Raw genomic sequence first — 26,258 nt, 5'->3', positions numbered from 1 at the left:
TAAATCACAAAAACATAATCCATAAATAATTTTATTCCATCTATTTCGTATTTTGATCTATAAGCATTATATTTCGAAAATGTCTAAATTGTTTTTGGTCAAAAATTTATGTTACAACTCGAAAATTAAAAATGCCAGGAGAAAATATTGTTGGTAATGAAGAAATATTTCAAATTTGAAGATTATTATTCAAAAATCACAAAAACGTAACCCATAAACAATTACATTTTTTCTTCTTTGCGTTTTTAGTTGTAAGTCATAAATTAACAAACTCTCTAAATTGATGGTTTTGAATTGATTTTTGTTATAACTTCAAAACTAAAAATGTTATGCAAAAACATTGTGGAAGAAAATTGTTCTTACTGTGATCAGGCCATTATGTCTTAAATTCGATTTGGTTTTTTGCATTCGATTTGATAACAAGTGTCATTCTAGTATTTAATTTGCTTAAAACTGATTGAATTTCATTTATAAATGTTAAGGTCCACTTGAAATTATTTAAAGTTTAAAATCAACTTGATTTACATTAAAAATTAAACCGTTTTCCGTCCTGGTAACTAAAACTCTCCAACATTTACCGTAAATTTGAGTATTTATCCAAGGGAAAAGCTAATATTGATGTAACAAACCAGTTTCGTTCAAACATGTGCAGAACCCACAAGTTAGAAATTTCCCGACACGTTGTAGAGTTTTTCGCCTCTAAAAAAATAAACATATACATTTTCTGTACAATTTTCTAACAATGTTTTCTTTTAATTTATTTCTTTTAAAACTTTTTTGCTGCGACACTTTTTGTTCGATTTTTTCCCTTCGCCTTTTTTTTCAAGAAGATGCTAATAATAAAACGACTTTTATATAGATACTTGATATTTTCCGGTTGGATAACCAGTAAATTAACGATAACAGCTTCGGAGACACATCAACAGCGTCCTTGGCGTCGGGGAATAAATGAAAAATCGAATACCAAGAACGACAACGTTGTTTGCGTAAAATGGTGGTTGTTTTCCTAGCCCCTTTAAAGCTTTTGCTATCAAATAAATTTTAAAACTACTTACGAGTCATCCCTCCTTCTCTACCAACTCGAATTACATCGCGATGCGACCTAAATTTTTACACAGAGCTTTCAATAAAATCTCTTGTCCTACATTCCAGAAATAAATTTTTTTCTTCGTTGAAGTTGACTGTTGAATTATGTGCACTTTGAGTACATACATAACTAAACCAAACACGATCATATCCCGATGTACCGAAATCGCACTGCCAAGAGTATGATTTAGTGCGTAAACGTTCCAGTTATTCGAGTATGGTTAAATGGTGAATTATTAAATAGGAATAAATTTGTTGTTATAGAAACCGTGGTAGCTACAACAATAACGGCAACAGTAATGTTTATTTAATCTTTTGTGGGTTATAAATTTAAATAAAATTCATTTCATGTGAAATTTCAATTTTCAACACAGTTTGATATTAAATTAAAATAATATTAAACATTCCATTACGTAAAGATATATTTACCAATATGCTCACAGCTAATCAATATTTGACTCTGCTTGTTTGAATACTCACTCAAAAAAATAGAATTTAAAAAAATCACGTGACATAATGCAAGAAGACTATTAGAATATGATATCATGCATTTTAAAGCAAATATATTCTAGTTTTAGTAGTCCATTGAGGTTGTAATGAAAAGTAATTATTTTTTAGCTACCATTCTGATTTTTATAAAACGACTCATTCTGCGCTCACTTTTACTTTTTCCGTTTTTCTTTGGCCACCAATATTTTTCTCACTTCCGAATAATTAGTCGTAAACTCACCCTTGAGAGGCCACCCTGTTATTTTATTGCTTTCGTCGCTCTTTTTCCTTATCGTAAATTATCGTTATTTTTATCCGGCGCGCGTTTTACTGCCGTCGACCCAAATCTCCGTCGAAAACGACATCTTTTCGTTTTCTGCTTGGCCAAGCCTGCGGTTTCGGTATCGTTCATCGTAAAAAATATGCATATAACCTTGCGACACGATCAAGAGGAAATCGCGCCCCCGTTTTTTATAGTCACCGAAACCGACAATTTTTTTTCCGTCGTTGGTGCATAAATTTCAGATTAACAGTAACATTTTTTCTTGACCAAAAGGCAAAATCGCCGTTTTTCGGACGTGAAAGAATTAGTTTAGCTGTTTTGATACGAATCCACATAAATCATCGTTTGTTTTCTTTTATCGAGTAATCTTTCTATTTATTGTTTTTTCTTTTTGAGGGGACAAAGGATTGATTATTTTTATTGTTTGAACTAAAATGCTTCGAACAAAATCTAAAACGCAATAAAGGACGAAATATGTAGTTATGTTGGGTATAAAATAGGCTAACAAGGTGAAATACTAGGCTTAGAGGCCGTTTTATTGTGAGGTTTATGGAGTAGAGGGAGGCGAGTAAGAGAGTAATTAAATAATTGAAAAGCCCCGGTTTCGAGCTTGGCAGAGAAATTCTAAAGTGCCGTTCGTGCCATTACACAGACCGTTTGGTGGGTAAGAGTGTAAAAGAGTTGATATCAAAGGAAAAAGGTTCCGTCTTCATCCCTTTCTCGACCTCTTAAACTTTACTTATCTTACAAATGTATCTTGTTTGATTCATTTTGTTCTTGAAAGATTCTTAAACTTTTCGTTTTGGACTCGGTGTTGGTGGTTTCCTAAATTCAATCATCTAAACCCATATACATGTATTAAAGTTGAGACACGTTTTACGATTCAGTTTTACGTTAAGAGCACATTAACTATCCCGGATTTTAACTGCTTCGGTAGTTATTTACTCGTTTTAACTGTTTCTGCGAGAATTTAAGTGTCTCTTAATAATCACGAATCGACGATTATTACGATAAGCTATAGTGGTTAAAAACTAAAATCGGCGAAGGTTAAAAAAATATACACTCAAAGTTATAGTTAAGTCTCCATAAATATCTTGGTCATGATTTGAATACAAGTTGCGTTTTAAGCAGTTATCGAGGTTGTAATGAAAATGATGGATATTTTGTTGAGATAAAAAGAATTTTGAAGCTAATTTACCGTATTTTTGGTGTACCTAAAATTATTTCTTACATTTATTAAATCTTGTTATGTTGCTTTGTTGTAAATTACGTTGTTCTGGTGTTTTGAACAAAAACTAAAATCGGAGATGGCGATTTAATTGCGTTTTATATCTAATTCTAGAACAAATCGTGTGTGAAGATAAAAAAATACACGCTCAAGAGAATGAGAAGAAATTGAGGACGAGAACGAGCGTCGACTGAAAGTGTGCCAAATAATTCTTTTAAATTCGAATCGTCGACTGCTCTTTTACGTCAAGTCTCTTTATGGTTAGACAAGGAAAACGGAAACTCGTTCTTTAAAGGAATTTCTTCGTCTTTCTCATATATGAAATGAAAACGCCACTCTTAATGTGGATTTTTCCCCCAATTATTAACTTTACTCATATTATAAGAAACGATTTTTAAATTTTTTTTGTTTGAATTAATTTCATGGGTATTTTCTAGAACTTTTATCGTATCGTTTTTGGCATGAAACCTGGTTCCATTATAGATTCAACAAACACAACAGGTGTCTTTTAGATCGTAGATTAGCTAAAGGAATGCGTTAGACTGGATGAATGGCGCCTTGGACAATTTCGCTTTGAACGGTTTAAAATTTCCATTCATTATTTTCGTGTTAAAATGAAAACGGTTATTTTAGAAAAATTCGTATTATTGAATTGGGAAAATTTATTAAAAGAAAGTTTTCTTTATGGTAAATAAATTGAATCCCCGATTTATTATACATTCCACAAATATGCCGAATTGGATATATTCAACAAATTGAGGATCTTAGTGTTTTATTTAATGATATTAAATTTCACCAACATAGCTAACAAGTCCTTTGAGGACTTCTCGTCTTCTAATTAATTAAATGTTACACTCTCAACTAGAACATTATCTTTAAGATGATTAAAGAATGTTTAATTAATCTTAACACAAAAGGATTTTTTTGATTCTAAAATTTAAATTGGGATTAATAAAAATTTTTAACTTAAATGTTAATTTTGGTGGAGGAGCCGATTCATTTCTTTTTTTTTATTTCATTTCTACAATTTATAATTTTCCCTACTCGAATTTAAATCTAACCAAAAAAATGAAGCTAAAAAGTAAACGGTAAAAGGAGGGAACTCGAATTAGCATTAAGCAACACACTAGCACCGCGACGTTGTAGACGACGTCGACTTTAAACCGGTATGGGGATGGACGTTCTGAGGAGGGAATGGGGGGCAATCAATATGAGGGGTTGCTCTTGGTCGGGGCGCAGGCCCAAACCCTGACTGTAACCCTTAGAGGGCCAGTTCAATCCCGTCGCACTCAGTTAACGTGTCCGAACCGGCCTTTCGAGGGTCGCCCGCATGTTCTGTTTTAACCCCCACAAGAACATTTTTTGCAATCGCCCAAAACTATAATAATCAGATATCGAAAGTGATCCCCCAATTTTAGTGCACGAAATTCAATTTTTTAAATTTAATTCTTGCAGAAGATAAGAAAATAAAAAATTCAACAAGTGCAAAATAATTTTTTTTTAATAATAATTTTTGGAAAAATTTACAATTTTTATTGGAAAAAATGAGGAGTGCGTGTGGATTAATAAAAAGTGTTATAAGCTGTGGTCTTCGACGTTTTGGGTCTCTGCGCCGATTTCGCCAAAATGGAATTGGATTGATAAAAAATCTAGAAATGTAGAAAAATTTAAGAAAATTAAGTATATTGATAAAGGTTAGTGAAAACGATTAAATTAACTAAAAATAAAAGAGTATCTACCTCTAAAAAGTGATATTTTCCAATTTTATTGAATTATCCAAAGAGAGTAATTAATTTGTAAGCCATCCCAATTAAAAGACTTTGTGTCTTTCTCGATTATTCGTTGAAAGCTGATGGTGTTAATAGTTAGTTTTTAATGGATTACTTCTTCTTCGCCTTTTACTTTAATCGACTTATATTCATAATTAGATTAATGTTTCTAAATTAATTAAAAGTAATAAATTGACTTCTTAAGGCCTTGTTCGTTATTATCAATAATTTATATAAGTTAAATAAAAGTTTGCCAGGAAAAGTTTTTCTTCAAACACGCATTTCATAAATTGCTTGAAACTTCAAGTATTATTGAAAGAATATTTACTTAAAGTGAAACATTTCTCGATCCACTACAATGAAAATTTATTAAATTGAAACTAAGTGCATGAAAAATTACAACAAAAAAGGCAAATTATGACTAAATAACCTTTGTTTGAAACTACAATAAACTAGAATTAAAAATGTCAGTGTTAATATCTTTCGATTAGAGAATTGTAACGTATTATTCTATCAAAAATTTAAAATTTTAATGATACCGCGTTTTATCTTTAAGAGACCTGAAGCGATCCCGACTAGAATTTTTAACGAGCAGAAATATATCACTGTTGTCACAGTATATAATGGTTGTTTGTTAAATTACGATGTTTTATCGGGATCTGTTGAAAAAATAAAGTTGTACGACTAGATTCTTTAACGGCCAGCAAAAATATATATTCGCTACTTCAGTAGGTATATAATAGTTATTTATATGACAAGGTCATAAAGCCAAGGTCATTTGCGGCCCAGGTTCTATCTCGCATACGAAGTTATATGCCTAAATCTTCATCCCATACTTTCCTGACTTAGAAAAAAGTACTGTTTGAGAGGAACTTTTTTCATAATGCAGCTTTCTTCGTGCAACCCTCTGCATTAATCCACTGAACGACGTCTTGATTTTGGTTCCTTATACTACTTTGCAAAATCATCATTATCAATAGTACCATTGCTGTCAGATTCTGAGCCAGACAAATTTTCGAGGTTGTCTTATCACTTGGCCAAACCGATTTCCTTCCGACCATGATTAGGTAAAATACTGAGCTTGCGGAGAAATAGAAAGATTAGTGATCCCATAAACACTACATACCTTTGGGGGAAGCATCGTTTTGCAATTGCATGGTCGCAGTCAGCATCAAAGTGTTTATGCCACCAAGGAATAAACTCCTTTTTGAGCCACTCAACGTTCCTTATGTCTATCTCTTCACCATAGGATTCTTCATCACTTACTGCTTATTGCAATGACAACCTCAAAGGAAATGAGTAGAGCATTACAGAAATGAGGACAAGAATGAACCCATGTACTTGAACCAAATATATAGAGTTTGGAGATAATTTAAGAAGATTAAATCGATATTTCAAAATATTGATTTATTTTAATTGACTTTAGTTCTCAATTTATAACCTCCTTTTTATAATATAAAGATACCATTATGCTCATTCCTTATGCATAACCCAAAAACTCATTAAAGTCTTATATGTATTCTGCATAACGTAATTCCATCCAAGGTTTAATCACATTCCTCGTCTTAAATGTATTATTTTCCACGCAAACTTATTATTATGCTGGCTAAAAAGCGAAATTTATGGTAATTTAAAACTTATACAATGAAGTATTTTTATACAGCTAAAAATTTTAAACGATTAAAATAAAAAAACTTCAACAAGTTACTTTTTGGCACATGTCGTCATGTTTCTCGTCAGCTTTTTGGTGTTGCTAATGGTGTTGGAAAAGGGTCACTCGAGTTGTTGGCTTATACGACCTGTAACTCTTATGCCTTAGCTCCCACAATGAAGTTTTCTAACTTGTTGATATCTTGGATCAGATTCAAGATTTTTTTTTAAATTCTATTATAATAAAATTTATGAATTTGTGTAAGAATTTATTACTATTGTTATTAACTATTTCAGTTTCAAAGAGTCGCGTTCAAATTTATGTTCCATAAATCATTTTTGTTTTTAGCCAAGCGACGAAATATCCCATTACACCCCACTGGCTCGTTTCAAGCGTACCTCTTTTCGGCTCTTTTGGAAGAGGGATGGGGGATTTCGGTGTATATGAAGGTATTTCGCGAAAAGAACATAAATAATGAGGCACTTCTGTTGGTGAAAGCTTGAAAACGAGGAAAACGGGGAGCGAATATCGAGAGAATCGAAAGAGACCCGCCCCAAACTAAAAACAACTCCAACCCAAAGGAAATCGTGGCAATTCAAAACATCAAGTGTATATCGAATACGATGTGTTAGAATTTTAAATCGTAAATTAACGATAATAATAAATCTAAGGATATCTTTCGTGAATGAAAAAATCCTATGATAAATTCTTTTTGTATGTTATATGGTGTTAGGAATTCATTCTGTAAATGGGAAATATCGATCGAAAGCAAAGCATAGAGCGCGAGTCGGTTATGTTGTGTCGTTATCGTGAAAGAAATTACGATGAAAAAAAACTAACTCGGGGGTAAAAACACGGTCCGTTCGTTCGTTCGGTTCTGTATAGGTTATATGTATTGTGTTTCCTGGTTTGAAGCTCGACATGTGCACACGTGGTGATTGTGCGGTGATTTTTTGTTCCTCTTATTCCCACCCACACGGGAATTAATGATGCAATCAAAGTGGACTCTGAACAGGCGCACACTTGTACAGGGTAACATGCATTGTTCTGTAATTGAAAAAAATAGCGGAAATAGGTTGTAAACCGTTACACGACGTTTCGGAGTTGTTTTCCAAAGCAAAAAATGGGTTAATTTTTGATTGGTCGGTAGACAATGAAAAGAATTCCAAAAAATTTATTTTGTGTCTGTTTATTGAGGTTAATTAACTTTTCGTGTATTTCCAATAAAAGGGAAAACGGCGTGTGCGAATATTTTTTCAACAAATAATGGTTTTTCAATTTGCTGTTAAACACTTTTTTAATTTTCTGTAATTCAAACTTTTATGTCGTGATTGTGATTTAAACTGAGTTTGAAGCTTTTGAGTTAAAATCAATAACCTTAATTAAAATAACAACTTTTTACTCGCAATTACAGTTTCTTTCGTTTTGTACTTCGGTTTATTTTGACGTTTGTTGAAGTGAAATAGAGGCAATACTTTGTCTAAAAGGATTGGGAAGTCTGAAGACGTACAGCTAAATCTTAATTTAAGTCTAGTGTTCTACTTTTAGTTCAACAAAAATATACAACAATCTAGCTCTGAATAACAATTAGAACAACCACTAGCACTATCACTAGAACTAACACTAGGTCTAGAATTAGAAGCATTCGGATTTAGCTGTCTTTAGAGACGTACGGCTAAACCCGAATGTTTCTAGTTCCAGATCAAGTGTTAGTTCTAGTTTTACTCCAAAAAAAATATAAAACAATCTAACACTAAATAACAACTAAAATTAGAACTAACTTTAGTACTAGAACTAAGACTAGACCTAGAACTAAAAACATTCGAGTTTAGACATGCGTCTCTAAAGACAGCTAAACCCGAATATTTCTAGTTCTAGATCTAGTCTTAGTTCTAGTACTAGAGTTAGTTCAGGGTGTCTGAAGACGCACGATTAAACCGGAAACTTTCTAGTTCTAGGTCTAGTGTTAGTTCTAGTTTTATTTTATATGTATCTTTATACCTTGGTAAATTTAACGTTTATTAAAAGTCGAATCAAGAAAAAAATAGTGTTCTTCAAAACGGTTAGGAATTAAGTAATAAAACTTTTTGAGGTTACAAAAGAATGTTTTTAGTTAGGTTATATCAAATTTAAAGACTTCCGGAGCAACAGTTTCTTTAATAGAAATTTCCAATCTAAGGGCTGGGGAGTGAATATTGACTCACCCTGCATAAAAAACGAATTTTTTCATTAAATAAAATATTTTTCTTGGTATATCATGAAAGTTTCATAAGCATCAGTTGCCCAGCATCAAGTTGTGTCAAAGTAACTCGGCCGTGTTTACCTTTAACGGTCTCGGGGTTACCGAGACTAGGTCGGAAGCGGTTTCATCTATATTCAAAGCTCATGAATAAATATCTACAACATTTTTAAATAACTATTAATTTTTATTATATTGCTATAGAAAATTTTAAACATTTAATTTATCCATTTATGCCGGAGCTAATTAGAGTTTGAATTCAATTTTGACGTGAACATATGTGTCGCTCTCATGTATTACTTAGGTAAATACAGTTCTAAAGGACCAAAGGTGATAGAATAGATATGGAGTTGCGACGATAGAGAAAACATTTTAGCATAAGCACTTCAAAGTCTCTTGAGTGTTTCTAAACTTGTTTAATGAATAATTAGACAATTTACGCTGTAAAGTTTATGGAGGAAGTTAAAATGACAGATCTTGCGCAAATTTCCAAATAGATTTATGTATATAAAAGCGGAGTTTAATTATTTTTATTTCTTTATTTAAAAACGAACAAAGAAAAAAACAAATATTTGGTTTTGTTTAGTGTTTGTAGTAAATACAAACTTTCGTGTTATTTCGCTTTAAGATCCACCGGGATTTGAGAGGTTGCTAGCTGGGTGGTTATCGATCGGGTTCAGAATCCCGCCTTCCTACTGTCTAACCAAAGTTTCAAGAAACATCTTAGTTTTAGTCTCCACGTTCCCTTCATCTCCAGCTTTTCCTCTTCCTTCGCTGGAAGCTTACTCCTCTTTCAACCGTGAACCTCCTGTTCGACTGACTGTTTTCACAGGAGCGGAACAGAATTAAAACGGCTTGTGTCAAAATTCCTTATATTCATACAAAATCTAAGTTGATTGTGATTCTGATTGGTAATTAATGTTATCTAATTTCGAACTCCCAACTCTACAATAACTAGTTAAATTGGATTTTCAAAAAATAAACCTAAATTCTTGATTGCAATAAGCACAATCTCATTGTTAATCATTATTACTCAATAACAATACAAAATATCTATCCACGTAAACTTAAATTAATTACAGGTTTTGTCCCCATCCTGGTTTATTGTTTCGGGTGAGGGTTTTGTTATAAGAACAGGGGACAATGGAGACCCATTCTATAGTGCGCTTTCGGTCGCTTTACACTCGCCTCTAACTAAATAGTCGATTTATTAGACTATTAGGTAACATCAATTTTGAACGGGACAATTCGAGGTCCCCCGAAATTCGAGTTTGTGGCCGGTGCATCCACGAGTGACGTGTCCGGAAATGGATGGAATTTTTCATTTGTTGACCTCTTGAGACCTCGCAGATATTGCGATGAACGAACCGGTCGTAAATTTATGTAGGGTAGTGGGACGAAATTCGGTTTAATCTTGGGGAATTTATGTGGGACTACAAAATTTTTTTTAGTAACAATTTTTATAATTAGAAGTGATTATGAAATAAGCTACTTTCAAAATGTGTTCCAAGATCTGTGTAAATTTAGTTCCATCTCCAAGGAATTTCAGAAATCTTTTAACATTCCTTGGGAATCTTGGATTTGTGTCTGAGAGTCTTGCATCAGACATGCATTGTGACTCAATATTTGACAAAACATATTACAAGATAGCTTGGGTTAATTAGAACGGAGAAAATATGCTGATGGTCTTTAGGTTTTGGAATTAACTTGGCACGGAGAGTGTATTTTTTTCGTTAAATAAGCCGATACTATATTGGACAACATTATAGAGTTAATTAGTACAGAGACGATATGATGTTGGGTTATTAAGCTGAGATGTGCTGTCCAATACTGTATGGATGTAACAACTGTAGCAGTTCGGCTGTAAACAACCTCGACTTAACTTTGTATCGTAAACACCAGTGATTTTGCGAAAAGCCAGATACCGGGTATTCTGCAACTCCTTCGGCCGGATATCCAAATTTCAAAATTTTTTTTCTCACGAACTGAAAGTGATTTTTCAAAACTGCTTTCTGCATTAAAAAGAGGATACTTTAATTAATAATTGGTGATATTTCCACAAGGATCCTTCAAGAAATTAATTTTATAGCGAATTTTGAAAATTGTCGATGAAAATTGCAACATCGAAAACTTTATCAAAACTTCAAATATTGTTTTCTTAAAAACTAACAGTTATTTTTCAAACTGGGTTAGTTCATTGGAAAGAGGACACTTTTATTAACACTTTGGGATATTTTCATACTCATATTCCAAGAAGTGGATTTTATATGAATTTTTAAAATTGCAAAATTTGAAAAAATTTCGATTATTTCAAAATTTTTTTTCTCACGAACTGAAAGTGATTTTTCAAAACTGCTTTCTGCATTAAAAAGAGGATACTTTAATTCATAATTGGTGATATTTCCACAAGGATCCTTCAAGAAATTAATTTTATAGCGAATTTTGAAAATTATCGATGAAAATTGCAATATCGAAAACTTTATCAAAACTTCAAATATTGTTTTCTCAAAAACTAAAAGTTATTTTTCAAACTAGGTTGGCTTATTGGAAAGAGGACACTCTTATTAACACTTTGGGAACTTTTCATACTCATATTTCAAGAAATGGATTTTATATGAATTTTTAAAATTGCAAAATTTGAAAAAATTTCAATTATTTCAAAATTTTTTTTCTCACGAACTGAAAGTGATTTTACAAAACTGCTTTCTGCATTAAAAAGAGGATACTTTAATTCATAATTGGTGATATTTCCACAAGGATCCTTCAAGAAATTAATTTTATAGCGAATTTTGAAAATTATCGATGAAAATTGCAACATCGAAAACTTTATCAAAACTTCAAATATTGTTTTCTCAAAAACTAACAGTTATTTTTCAAAACGGGTTGGTTTATTGGAAAGAGGACACTCTTATTAACACTTTGGGAAATTTTCATACTCATATTCCAAGAAGTGGATTTTATATGAATTTTTAAAATTGCAAAATTTGAAAAAATTTCGGTTATTTCAAAAATTTTTTTCTCACGAACTGAATGTGATTTTTCAAAACTGCTTGTTGCATTAAAAAGAGGATACTTTAATTAATAATTGGTGATATTTCCACAAGGATCCTTCAAGAAATTAATTTTATAGCGACTTTTGAAAATTATCGATGAAAATTGCAACATCGAAAATGTTATCAAAACTTCAAATATTGTTTTCTCAAAAACTAACAGTTATTTTTCAAACTGGGTTGGTTTATTGGAAAGAGGACACTCTTATTAACACTTTGGGAAATTTTGATACTCATATTCCAAGAAGTGGATTTTATATGAATTTTTAAAATTGCAAAATTTGAAAAAATTTCGATTATTTCAAAAATTTTTTTCTCACGAACTGAAAGTGATTTTTCAAAACTGCTTTTTGCATTAAAAAGAGGATACTTTAATTAATAATTGGTGATATTTCCACAAGGATCCTTCAAGAACTTAATTTTACAGCGAATTTTGAAAGTTATCGAAGAAAATTGCAACATCTAAAATTTTATCAAAACTTCAAATATTGTTTTCTCAAAAACTAAAAGTTATTTTTCAAAACGGGTTGGTTCATTGAAAAGAGGACACTCTTATTAACACTTTGGGAACTTTTCATATTCATATTTCAAGAAGTGGATTTTATATGAATTTTTAAAATTGCAAAATTTGAAAAAAATTCGATTATTTCAAAAATTTTTTTCTCACGAACTGAAAGTGATTTTTCAAAACTGCTTGTTGCATTAAAAAGAGGATACTTTAATTAATAATTGGTGATATTTCCACAAGGATCCTTCAAAAAATTAATTTTATAACGAATTTTGAAAATTATCGATGAAAATTACAACATCGAAAACTTTATCAAAACTTCAAATATTGTTTTCTCAAAAACTAAAAGTTATTTTTCAAACTGGGTTGGTTTATTGGAAAGAGGACACTCTTATTAACACTTTGGGAAATTTTCATACTCATATTCCAAGAAGTGGATTTTATATGAATTTTTAAAATTGCAAAATTTGAAAAAATTTCGATTATTTCAAAATTTTTTTTCTCACGAACTGAAAGTGATTTTTCAAAACTGCTTTTTCCATTAAAAAGAGGATACTTTAATTAATAATTGGTGATATTTCCACAAGGATCTTTCAAGAAATTAATTTTATAGCGAATTTTGAAAATTATCGATGAAAATTGCAACATCGAAAACTTTATCAAAACTTCAAATATTGTTTTCTCAAAAACTAAAAGTTATTTTTCAAACTGGGTTGGTTTATTGGAAAGAGGACACTCTTATTAACACTTTGGGAAATTTTCATACTCATATTTCAAGAAGTGGATTTTATATGAATTTTTAAAATTTTTAAAAAATTTCGATTATTTCAAAAATTTTTTTCTCACGAACTGAAAGTGATTTTTCAAAACTGCTTTTTGCATTAAAAAGATTATACTTTTATTCATAATTGGTGATATTTCCACAAGGATCCTTCAAGAAATTAATTTTATAGCGAATTTTGAAAATTATCGATGAAAATTGCAACATCGAAAACTTTATTAAAACTTCAAATATTGTTTTCTCAAAAACTAACAGTTATTTTTCAAACTGGGTTGGTTTATTGGAAAGAGGACACTTTTATTAACACTTTGGGAAATTTTCATACTCATATTCCAAGAACTGGATTTTATATGAATTTTTAAAATTGCAAAATTTGAAAAAATTTCGATTATTTCAAAAATTTTTTTCTCACGAACTGAAAGTTATTTTTCAAAACGGCTTTTTGCATTAAAAAGAGGATACTTTAATTCATAATTGGTGATATTTCCACAAGGATCCTTCAAGAAATTAATTTTATAGCGAATTTTGAAAATTATCGATGAAAATTGCAACATCGAAAACTTTATCAAAACTTCAAATATTGTTTTCTCAAAAACTAAAAGTTATTTTTCAAACTAGGTTGGTTTATTGGAAAGAGGACACTCTTATTAACACTTTGGGAAATTTTCATACTCATATTCCAAGAAGTGGATTTTATATGAATTTTTAAAATTGCAAAATTTGAAAAAATTTCGATTATTTCAAAAATTTTTTTCTCAAATTTCAAAGAACGAAATCGAAACATTAATTTATGCATACTTCGCTTTATAGAGACGACAGCCGCTTTATTGGGACAAAATAGCTTGTTCCCGATGTGTCCCAATTAAACGAAATCGACTGTACTTTCTAATCTGCTTGAATTATCCAAGGTCATTTGCAGCCGAGGCATTGCATTATATGTCGTTCTAGCATCAATGTTTATTTATTTGTTAACCGCATTTATTTAAAATTACAATTTTGTTATTTCGAAAGGAAAGTGATGTTTCCAACAGATCCAAAACAAAATTGTGCCACATATGTGCTAACAACTCAACAGAACTGGAATGATATTTATCCTCAATGGCGAAAGCACCTGCGTGACACAGTTATGTCCGTAACAATAAGCTCGAACTCATTACACAAAACTAACTAAATAACCCATTCGACGCTAATGTTTACGGGGTCGTGGCTTTAATGTAAACAAAATTAATCGATTTATATATAATTATTTTCTCATTAGTCGAATACGTAAGTAACGTATTCATTATTAAATGTTTAATTTCAATTATTTATTTATCCGTATTGTTTTTAGACACCAATTATTAAAAAAAATAATATCTAATATGTTTTTAATCATTTAAAGTCTAATATTTTTTTATATATATTATTCCTGGCGTAATCCATGAGTGTCAGTTGAAAAACATATTAATTGACGATCGTCCATCGAAATTGAATGGTACACGTAATCCGCTTTTTGGGTGTGCAGATAGAATGAACTGGATGGCATGAATCGATTTATTTTCGGGGGTGCGGCAGCAGTGGCGTTCGTCGTCCGTCGCCTGCATGTTCGAACGCGTTAACGGGATAAACTTGGTATTAGCGGCAAGGGTGCAATTAGAGTGACACGAGTCGGTAATGCGTTTATACTTTGACTGTGTGGGAGATGAATTGGCACCAACCGTATCCGTGCATGTGTGTACTCGCCCTAAATGTGATATCATTTCAACAAAACATATTGTTACCGCTTGTGACAATCGGTTTTTGATTGGTTCTAATCACTACACTTATCCAAATTTATTACAATTATTCAAACTTTAATTTAAGAGAAAATAAATAATTTTTGCAGAATAATTCGATGATGTGAGCACAAAATACAAAATCGATTTCAGTCGAGTCACCATTAAAATCGTACAAGAGCCGAACACTACTCCTGTTCGCAAATCGACATCGATACACGCTTTTTATTTTTCGTTGAAAGCAACTTCAACATAACTTCAGTTCTACAATGTATGTACTTGACCATATTGGGGCCGTTTGGTGTCATGAATATTGTATGATGGTGGACTTTGAAAAAGATGTAGTTGAGGAAACATTTTTTACTCACAATTCATGAAATTATAAGTATTGATTTCAAAAAATAGGTTTACAGTTTGGGTCGTATAAAATTCTATTATTCGAACGTCAAGAGTAACAACGGGTGTAAACAAGGAGACAAAAAGGAGGAACGATAACGACTGAAGTACGATTCGTCTCGAGGTGACCTGCATTAAAGAGGGTTACTTTATTGCTTATCGTAAAGCGAATCTTTCTTTTTGCTTACTAAAAACAACGTTTCTTCCCCCAATTCGGGCTTTATTTTATGCGTTTACATTCCAAGATTAAAATTAAAAAAAAATCTGATTAATTTCAATTTTACATTAATTAACAAATAATCTGGATTGTTAATTTTTCAATTGTACCAATGAGTTAAATTTAACAACTCCAATTTATTGGATAAATCCCGTAAACAGAATCTGCGTAGTTCGAAATGGCTCCACATAATTTAGCCTATTTCACGGAAATTAATGCGATATACAAGGTAATCAATTCGGTAATCGTATTATAATACCACCGATGGACTCCATTTACAAATGCAGGTGTCCCAAACATGCTGTTTTGTTTTCCATGAAACAAAAATTTATTTTATTTACTACACAATATTTAAAATCGACAGTTTTATATCAAATTTAATCTTCTTTGTCTATTTTACAATCGAGGTAAAGATGAGATAGAAGACAAAATAACAGTTTAAGCTAAAATCGATATCGCGTTCTCAATTTGTACTCGAGACTCCTCTAATAGTATGGTATTAAAGAAGATTTCATGTGTTACAAAAATGAAATGAAATTAAATTAGTGAATCCTAAATTAATTGATTATATTTTTATTAGATTTTTATTTAAAGTTATTCAGAAAATAACAAGATCTTATATGTTCAAGATAATAAAAATAGGAGTTTCGAAATCAAGTTGCTATTTGAATTTTTCCGTTGAGCTGCAAAATTCTGCGTGTAGGTCGTTTCGTTGTTTATTCATGTTCACCTCGCTATCGGGTTGCAAATCACGTTTATATCTTATACCGTAAAATAGCTGAAAACTACCTAGGGGTTCTAGGAGGTTGTGAATAATTCAAAGTGCGGCTTTCTATATCAGAATTTCGTATGACAGTTTGTATTTTCATTTTGAGATTATTGTATAGAAACATTATCATCAGGATTGAATTTATGGATTAATTAGGAAATTAATACATGTTAATAATTCACATTGTTTGTATTATATAGGACTTGTATTGTCGATGTTACCCAATTTATACGTAGGATATTGGATCGCTTCACAGTGAGCATATACTTAAAAGATGAAAAGTAGTGCTTTTCACTTTGAATTATGATTTCGATCGTTTTTTGTACAGTGACTGTAAATTCGGCCATTAATTGAATATCCAAATAAAACTGAATTATTTATTTGATGGCACGAATAACCATTAACTAGGCCACCATTGTTATAATCTCAATATCTCATTATTAATTTAAATATTGATTGTCCAAATATATCTCTGCCATCCATCGCTTACCTTATTAACTATTCATTCACCAGGTGTCTGTTTTCATTCACAACAACATCACTACATAGCTATTTTCATCGTGCTGGAAATAGTTCAACACCAGTGCATCTTACTTCTTTCTAATAGCACTACAGCTCAATATAAGAGTTGGCCTCTTTTATCTTCTTCCTCCATTCCCCTTTGTTTGCTCTTCGCAACATTCTCACCTTCACCAGTTCGCATGCATCATTGTACATTTCATCTTCCCAGCATTTTTGCACTTCTCCCATTCATTCCAGTCTTGTAAGTTTTCTTTCTACTGCAATGGGAGTTGGCTAGCATTATCTCTATTACCACTCATCATTCCTAACATCTTCCCTTGACATCGTCCCTCATCTCCTATAACATTCTTCTTTATCTTTGCACTTAACACAATCTCTTACAACATTGTTTCTCGTGTGTCTAAACATCATCCTTTAACAGTAGATAAATTCTGTACTCCTAAACTTTGGCCTTATATCTCTCAATATCGTCCCTAATATTAATGTAACAATTTTTATCGTAGCTTCTATCCTTTAAGACTACATGCTCTGTTGGCTGCTAATATCATTATTTCAGAACTGTATATTAAAAATATTGGAGCTGATGAAACTTTTTTTAACAGTCAAAGTGATGAGCAGTGGAAAATAATTCATTTGTGTGTTTCAACATGTTTTTTAAACCTCATGAGCCTCAGAGAGAAACTTTATTATTGTAAAATTTTTCGTTTATAATGAATTTGAAAAAGTCGAACCATTGTTAATTTCATAAATACTCAAAAAAAAACGACGCAGCGAACACCTGCTGTTTTAACAATGCTTTAATTATTTTGGCCCAAAGTTCCATGAAAATTTCATTTTATGAATCGCTCAACCGTGTACTGCGCATTTTTTATTGTCTTTTCCCAAATTTTCACATTAAAAAAGTTATAATAACTCTTTCTTTGTTTGTTGTTGACTTTAAAAAACTCGTTTTTACAATTTTTTTTTCAACTAGCGTAATAATTTGGTACAGCACAACAAAAATATTGTGTTATTTCGTCTATTTTTTTTTATAAAAATCCAATTTATCACCACCGTTCATCAATTATACACCCTAAATCCATTTGTTTTTTGTTTCACCATAAAATGAAAAAGGGAAATACGACAAAAAGAGTTAGCAAAAAAGGAATAAAAAAGAATAAAACCTAGATTATTAAAAACTGTATTTTCGAAAACGAATTCGTGTGTAGACTCAAATTTACCTAGGCATTGGTTGTCGCGATTTCGAAATTGAAGCATTAATTTTGTACCTTCAATGATTAATCGATGTCAAGTTTTATGACATAAAGCGTAAAATCGGTTTGGTAAATTGAAGTTATCAAATTTATTGGCAGTATTTGTACAACGGTGAATTAAATCACGTCAAAATTTATGGAAACAAAGAAACGATTTTTAGCACATTAAATACTAATTAATTGTGGTTTAATAGTATATTAAAAAACAAGTTTCGTAAGACACGCTTGAAATGCACGAATCCAAGTTGAAAAACGAGTGGCGAAGCCACGAGTTTTTTAATGAATGAGTGCTTTAAGTCTTATGAAACGTGTTTTTTATGCTATTTTTTGTAATTCGCGTTTTTATACTTTTTTTTAACAAAAATAAAGTAAATTTTGGCAACGTAGGGAAATAGGTATGTAGCAGTTGGTAACACCGGAACACTTGAAAATAGAAACTTTGAATTGACAATTAGAAACTGTCAAAACACAAAATATATTCACCTGAAAAAAATGTTTAATGTACACCTCCCAAAATAAGAGATATTGCTCAGAGTCAATGTCCTCATCATTGTGGACTTTGTATTCGATGCTAAGAACGTGTTTAAACATCCATAGGCAAAAATTGTCACATTGACAACTAGAAAAATTAATGACCCAATGTCACCAACTTGAACTGGTTCCATAAAATGTTACTAAAATCTCATTACAGCATCGGATGCTGTAAGGAGTCTCATTACAGCACCCGTTTGAGTACTGTTATAGCTTCCATTACCGTAGCGAATTACAAAAAATGGTTTTTATTTCATGATTGTATCTCAATTCGTTCTTAAGATATGATATAAATTACATTTTTTTCAATTTAACCTCAATCACCACAAAGTTGACTTAAAAATCGTATTTATTAGAACGAAGAAAATATTTTTGGTGTGTTGAAACTGGATTAAATTTGCTATAAAATGGTCTTTAAATCATCTTGATATCTCATTTAGTTTTTAAGATACGATTTGTTGAATTTTGTACATATAAACTCAACGGAATATGCAGATATTAATTTAAAAAATCATAACATCAAAATTAAAAGAAATGGCTTTCAGGTATTAATTAAATTTGCTTCAAAATGGGAATTAAAAAATTCGACATATAAAATAAATGACGGTATTTACATTTATTACTTGATATAATCAAAACATAATAATATTTATTCGATGACATTAAAATGTTTTAATAACATGAAATACAAATTTATATTTTTGGCTATAATGTTTTACTTTCAGCGGGTGTAATAATTCTCGTCAGTAATAAAATTATTATTTCCTCAGGGCCTATACTTTCCAATTTGGATCGTAAATGAAAAGAGAATAATGTAAAGGAGAATTTATTACCACGTTTTATTGGTAAAAGAGGGCGACAACTAAATATCGTTTTGTTCATTTCTTGGTTCTGAAATATTTTTGAAATGGAAATTCGATGTTACAACTAATATAAAAAGGGGAATAAAAACTTAAGTGTAAGTCGTAAACTAATTGGAGTTTCTCTTTAAATTGGCTTGAAATGTCGTTGTACTTCAAACAATGCTCATCGCTCGAAGTGTTTGGCTCAAGTACTTACAATTTGTGGTTACTCTAGAAAGTTTTGTTCAACTAATTTGTAATTTATCATTCTATACCTGAGTGGTGATGATAAATTGAGTTTTGAAAGAGCAAAATTGGTTCGTTCGTTACGATTTTATCGGATTTCCGATTTTTTTACGGTCCATTCTTTCATTATTCCTTTTTTTTTGCCATTCACATTTTCCTTTTAGATTCTGCGTTTGATGAACAAAAAAATGCTCTATTTTTATCGTGCTCACACCAAACGGAAAATGATACGTGTGACATGCACACGCAAATTTTATTAAATTATATGTGTTTAACGTAGATTATAGGGTATTTTCTGAAGGGAACATGTAAACAAGTCGCTATTTTTTCCTTTTAATCTATGGAAATATAAAATATGTAATTTTAGATTTGATAACTAATTACAGTTAATTAAAAATTTTGATGTTGAAATTTTCGTTTAATTACACTGTTAAATCTTGCACCTAGTTTTGATTTGGTTATTAATTAATTCCAATCGATCAGCCGAAAATATTCCATCACCACAGAGGACGAAGAGAAATTCCCGTGGTTTAATTTGCAACAGATGCAGCCTCCAAAACGGTGTTTCCAGCTCGTTCACTTCTCCCAAATTGTACCAACTATCACAGCAATTCCAATTTTATCCTAGAAATCACGTCTCTCTCTCCACGTTTCGAGCTAAATCGGTACAATTTGCCGTTTAATTTTAAATCAATTAATTCAACTCTATAAATTTACCACCAAAGTAAAATCGATACATCCAGATTATTTTTTTTTTATTAAAATTGTTCTCCTTTCGTGTTATTTTCAAAGTAAATAAAACGACACCTCTGTATTGTGTCAACTATGAAGGAAAACTTGTGTCAACTGAAACCGTAGGTTTTCCCATTTTAATCTTCCTCCTATTTTCTTTATTCACACATAAAGGTAAATAGTGGAAAGCTCTGGGTTGGAAACAACACTTTATCGCATACTCGATTTTCATAAAAGAGAGTGGTTTTTTTTTTATTAAACGGTCGATTGAATCCGAGCCAAACTGAAACCGATGTGAATGAAAATAATATCCAGTTAAAAGCGAAATATTGAGCGATTAACCGAAATCGAATAAAATAAAACCCTAAATAAAAAAGGAAAGCTTCCGGAATGGACTTTTTCGTTATCCAATTTGAATAAGGCGTGAAACTTAAAGCTATTTTTTTTCTTCCCCTGAAGAAATCGCTTAATTGAAAAAGTAGCTATAAAAGTCTAGAATATCTAGAGCAAGATGAAGGAAAGTCTACTGTATAAAGTGGAGTTCTTTTAAAATTTAATACCCACATTTTTGCCACCGAGTTAAGGTTTTATAGCGGTCGGTATTCATTTGTGCGGTGCTGCGGGGATTATAGCGAAAAATATCGTCGTGGTATTTATTATCCTATTCTTCTTTCGCGTTCTGGCGCATACAATCTTTTAAAGTAACCGGAAAAAACTAGAACACAACCAAGTTGAGTTTTAAAAAACAAAAAATCAAAAAAATGTTTATGTTAAAGTAAAAAATCATTTAATATTACTTAATTTTGCTTTAGAATGGCTTTTATTTCATGGCGATATCACAATTACTTCATTTGATGCGATATAAATTGCATTTGTTAGCTAATTTTGAGGTTGCTTGCTTTTCGATTTGGATTACCTTGCTTTGTAATTGGATGTGATTGTGCAGAATTAAAATCGATTGTTTGTTTACAAGCACTTTTCGAAAATACTCTTTTTTTGCTTCATTCAAACCATCATTAGGGAACATTGTTGTCAACAATTTGGTCGAAATATGTGAAATCAAATACAACCCAGAATTGAATTGCGTGCATAATTATAAAAAATTAAAAACACAAACAAAAAGTATAACAAAACGAAACAATGTAGAGTTCTGCTTTTAGCGAGCTGCAAAACACCCCAATAAAGTTTCGGCATTTAACCGTAAAAATCCCCTCGATGTGGAGTGTGAAACAGATTATTTCCCCGGAAATCGTCGTTTCCATTCATAACTTACACTGGTTTTCGGCCCTAAATCACACTGGGAAACGCCACGGTTAAAATTCCGTTCGTAAATTTTAATGGCTATTACCTCAGGTTGCTTTGGCTCGAGTACTGCAACGTTAAAAAGTTTTGAGTATTGATTTTGGACAAGAATAGATGATGAATATCTTTAACAAAATACTGAAAAATATATTTCAAGACATCCATTATCTGTGTAATTAACTTTACCAACCCCTGCAAAAAAAATCGCACAAAAGGAACCTACCCTAAGGCTATAGAGAAGAATTAGTCGGATTCTTCATGTCTTTTCATCTACTTTTTTAATACGACGGCCACGGCAACGATCTTTTTTTAATTACCTCAAAGCTTCCACTTTGTCGTCCATCTCGCTTTGAACGGCGGGTGCGCTTATTAAACGAACTCATTGTTTGTAAACGCCTTCAGCGTTTCTCCGTATTTCTCACGATATTTAAAATTCACCACCACCAATCCACACTTTATCTTAGTTCCTTCTTTTTTAGTAGTTCTGCAAAAACTTAAAATGGGAGGATCGAAAAAGTTTTATCGCCTAGTGCGAGAATTTTACTTTCCCGAAAATTGAGTAACAAAATTAGAACATAAAAGTTAGTAAACCAAAAATTGTAAAAACCAATTAACTTAATCCAACATTCTTATTCGAATCAGGACAAAATAACAATAGAGATAATTAGAATTATAACGCTTTGTTATTACAGTTACCCAACTCCGAAAACCATTTTAATCCGGGATAAGCTAACAATACCGGACCTCTTTCTATTCATATCCAGAAGAATACCACAAAAATCTACCTTAAAGCAAAGTTTTAAAAATTCACCTTTAAAAATGCAAACTCTCATTTTATTGGCTCATTTCACCGTGAAATATACTGGCTACGGATAATTTAAAGTACGATTGCGGACTATAAAGTAAATCTAGGGCGAAAATCTAAAAAAGACGACGAGGATGGTTTATGGTAAAGTTTTCCGTTCGTTGTCGAAGAAGATATCGATAAAAGAGAACTAACCAAAGATTTATCCGCTCAATTTCGGTCGCTAGGAAGATATTGAGCACTAAATAACTTTTAAAACGTAAATTTTATTTAATATTTAAATCTAACGGTTTCCCCACGACTGTTTAATGATTTAAAACGTAAATAAGTTAGTGCTCGCTGATGTTATAATAAACTTGAAGTATTTTTAAATTATCTACCGCTGCAAATGGTAAAATCAATACCGCGGTTGTAATGCGTTTTAATATATGGCCTTCTTTCCCCAACTTTATCAATTAAATTGCAAATAAATTTATTGATTTTATTTATATATAGAAAGTTTCTATTGTTGTTCTTTTCAAAGTTGTAAAAAGTCACAAAAAGCTTTAAACATCATTATCGTTGAGAAATCCCGTAAATGTGAAGGGAAAAAGTCTGTTTGAATAAAATATCGAACGCTTGAGATGTTTGAGGAACGAAAAAGGGTAACCCCACAGTAAATATGTCGTAAAAACATTGTGTTCTGGTAAATAGAAGAGGAAAGGGGGATTGAAGAGATCAACATCGTATACAGTTACCTTACAAAATATTATCATTTCTAAAATTTATCAAGTTAAACTTTGAACTCCGAATAAATAAACCAGCAATTTGCAAATTTTCAATCTACTCGTTGGAAATAATCAAAAATAATGCAGATTGAAATCTGGTGCCAGGGATACTATTCTTACTTTGAACTTCTTTCTCATTTGAATCGACAGGAATCAATTCGTTGATTTGATTTCCCTACAAACGGAAGTAAAACTTTCCGTTCGAAGTTTGTGCCGCCTCGAAACTTTTAAAACCCCAACAAAGACAGAAATTGTAAATTTCGGAGTTTAAAATATTTTCGTAGAATCAATTTCCAACAATACAAACAGTGTAATAAAAAGTTAACTATTATATGTAACGATTTGACATAATTAATCTTATTTGTTGTATCATTAATGTACAGGGTTGTATTAAAAAATCATATCAACCAAAATAATTAAAAATTTATATTGAAAACATCAAAACTAGATTAAATTTGCTTTAAAGTGTTATCTCAATTCACTTTTGAGATACAATTTTTTTAAATATCCGTTGATCGATCATGCCGAGTTGGCTTCAAAAAATCATAACGACCGAATAAAAGAAAATTAAGAACGCCTATTTGAGACATAACTAAATTAAATTTGCTTTAAAATGGTGTTTATTACATCACGATATCTCGATTAGTTCTCAAAATACTATTTTTTTAAATGTTGTATTCAGATTCACAATCTTTATGATTATCAAGTACGCAGAGTTAGATTCAAAAAATCATCGCGTTCAGATCAAAGGAAGTTAAGAAAATATATTTAGTACACCAAAATTAGATTAAATTATCTTTAAAATACAGTATGTTTCATCATGATATCTGAAATAGTTCTTGAGATATGATTTTTTTTTGTCATTATTAAATTTAGATTGATGATGTTTAAAAACTTTTGACTAACAAATTAGCAATAAATTTTCTTGAAAGTATTTAGACAGCGCATTTTTATGACTTCCTGCGTTGTGAAAATTTAATTAAAGAAGCTCATTAAGGTTTATATTCCAAGCGTCTTTCCTGCAGACTCTTAGATTTTAAACAAGTTTCGTGTAATATTCCAAACACACGGATCCTTTTAAATTTTAAAGTACGTCGGACTGTTTTAAGGAAGTCTTGTTCTTTTAGCGAAGTTCTAGTTTAATGTTTAAAGACGGCATAGAAGCGAGAAAAAAAAAACGTTCGGTCTTTTCGGTCTGGTTAAGTATTATACAGAAAAAGCAACGTTAGCAAATTCCCAAAGTTCTGCTGTGCGATTGTGGCTTCGTTTTGATTAAACCCCTTGAGAGAACGGGGTCGCTACCTACTAGTAAAAATCGAATAAAAGGGCCAGGAATTCATTCGTGTTGGGGGGATATTGATGTGTGATGCGAGAACCCGAAAGCACGTAAGATCGATTCTCGTGCACAAACGCTCACAATTTTGCGATTCATCTCTCTCTCCGAAATCGGCTTCCTTTTTCGCACAAATCCACTTCTTCATTCAGTGTAAAAGATAACCTATAAAACGAATTCTTAACGATTTCTAAACCTGAAAATGTTTTTTTCTCTCTCAATGTGTCAATACTGGGAAATGTCATGTGTACGAATCAAGTCTAGAATATAAAATAATCTAATATACCTTTCGGGAAAAATCGAAGAGCCCATCCTGTTACCCATACGAGATTAGACTTGCGTTCCTTTCGCCTAGCTCGTCCTAAAAATCTGCTGGTCCAGCGAAATGGCGCCTGAAAAAGGAATCTCTCACCTCTGGCATCTAGGAAAGCACTTGAGTTTTCCGGATGACCACGTGAGATCGTTGCAGAGCTGTGAAGCTGGCCACGGACGCCTTTTGCGTTCGACTTTTCCTTTCCCCTTCCTACGTTCCTACATCGTTCTTTCATCCCCTCCATTTTTTATTACGCAAATATCTGTATAAATATGTATGTTTCATTTTTCCTTTAAATTATTGAAGAATTCGTTAAAGGGACTAGAGATACAACCGTTTAATAATGAAAAAGTGGGCGGAAACCCACCTGTTTCCCTTCTTCACTGTCGGTCGTCGTCGTCGTCAGAGGCGAGAGGTAAAAATACTACCGACCCCCGCCAGTTTCAATCGATTTTCGTGGAGCGTTAACCCTATTTATCCATTCGGAACGACGCCCTTCCGTTTTTAGAAAAAGACCTCCTCTGCAACCTTGGGTCTCGTTGGATTGCATTTCCTCATTTTCTGCTTTTCATCGAGCATCTACGTGTTCCTTTGTAATTTTTTGCATAATAGCTGGATTTTATATTGAGCACGAGAAATAGAACAAAATAAATTTTTTAATTGCCCCATTAAACGATGTTTCGATTTTTCAAGCACCTTTTTGTATCGTTAAAGATTTTTTTCTCGTTTTAAATTTTTAAAATAGAACGTGAAAACATGACGATGTGCAAAAGGTTTATGAATAATTCTAATTTCGCATGCAGTGGATACGGCTTTTTTAGCCACAGTTTCGTTTCTCTTGTTTGAGTGAAATTCAAATTTAGATTTCTCTTTTTGTATTTTATTTGTTGACCAAAATGCAAATAGAAAATATTTGGGGATTTTGATTTCAAAAACAATACGTTTATTTTGTTTTTAATTCTGTCTAAATTAAATTTTCATAAATTTAGATTCTATTATTTTTTTTTAAATATGAAATATGGGTTTTAAAGCAGATAAAACGTTTTTATAATAACTTATCTCCTTTTCTCTTGGCAAATTACCCGGATGGTTTATGTCCGACATCCAAAAGGTAACATGCTTTCGATAGTAAAACGTAATCGGGCTAATCTCGAATATGCCCTTCGATTTTACATTAACCTTTGACAGGTTTTGATGCAGTTCCGGATTTTCCGCGTCCGTGTCGATATTTTCCCAACCGAGAGTTTATGGCAGCAGCAGCTAAAACCACACGATTCAGTAAACCAACGTCCACCAGACACTGTTGACCTTTCCTCCCTACAACCGAGTGGTAGCAGGCGTAGCAGCAGCAGGAGCAGCAACGTTAGGCACCATTTACATTTAAATTGCCTG

The 26,258-nt window shown here is 31.7% G+C and overlaps 1 protein-coding gene across 1 annotated transcript in view; it reads left to right on the top strand.

Annotated features, from left to right (window-relative positions):
* Positions 1-4,357: 4,357 nt before the first annotated feature.
* LOC111413691 (unc-13) overlaps positions 4,358-26,258 on the top strand; it is a 68,629-nt gene continuing 46,728 nt past the window's right edge. Inside the window, exon 1 of the mRNA XM_071199305.1 lies at positions 4,358-4,780. The gene's annotated coding sequence lies outside the window, so the exon portion shown is untranslated. The remainder of the gene's footprint in view (positions 4,781-26,258) is intronic.

Source organism: Onthophagus taurus, chromosome 10 (assembly GCF_036711975.1).
Source record: "Onthophagus taurus isolate NC chromosome 10, IU_Otau_3.0, whole genome shotgun sequence".
In the NCBI taxonomy this organism is placed as follows: domain Eukaryota; kingdom Metazoa; phylum Arthropoda; class Insecta; order Coleoptera; family Scarabaeidae; genus Onthophagus; species Onthophagus taurus.
The sequence above is the reverse complement of the archived record's forward strand: the minus strand, read 5'-3'. Positions and strand labels throughout refer to the sequence as shown.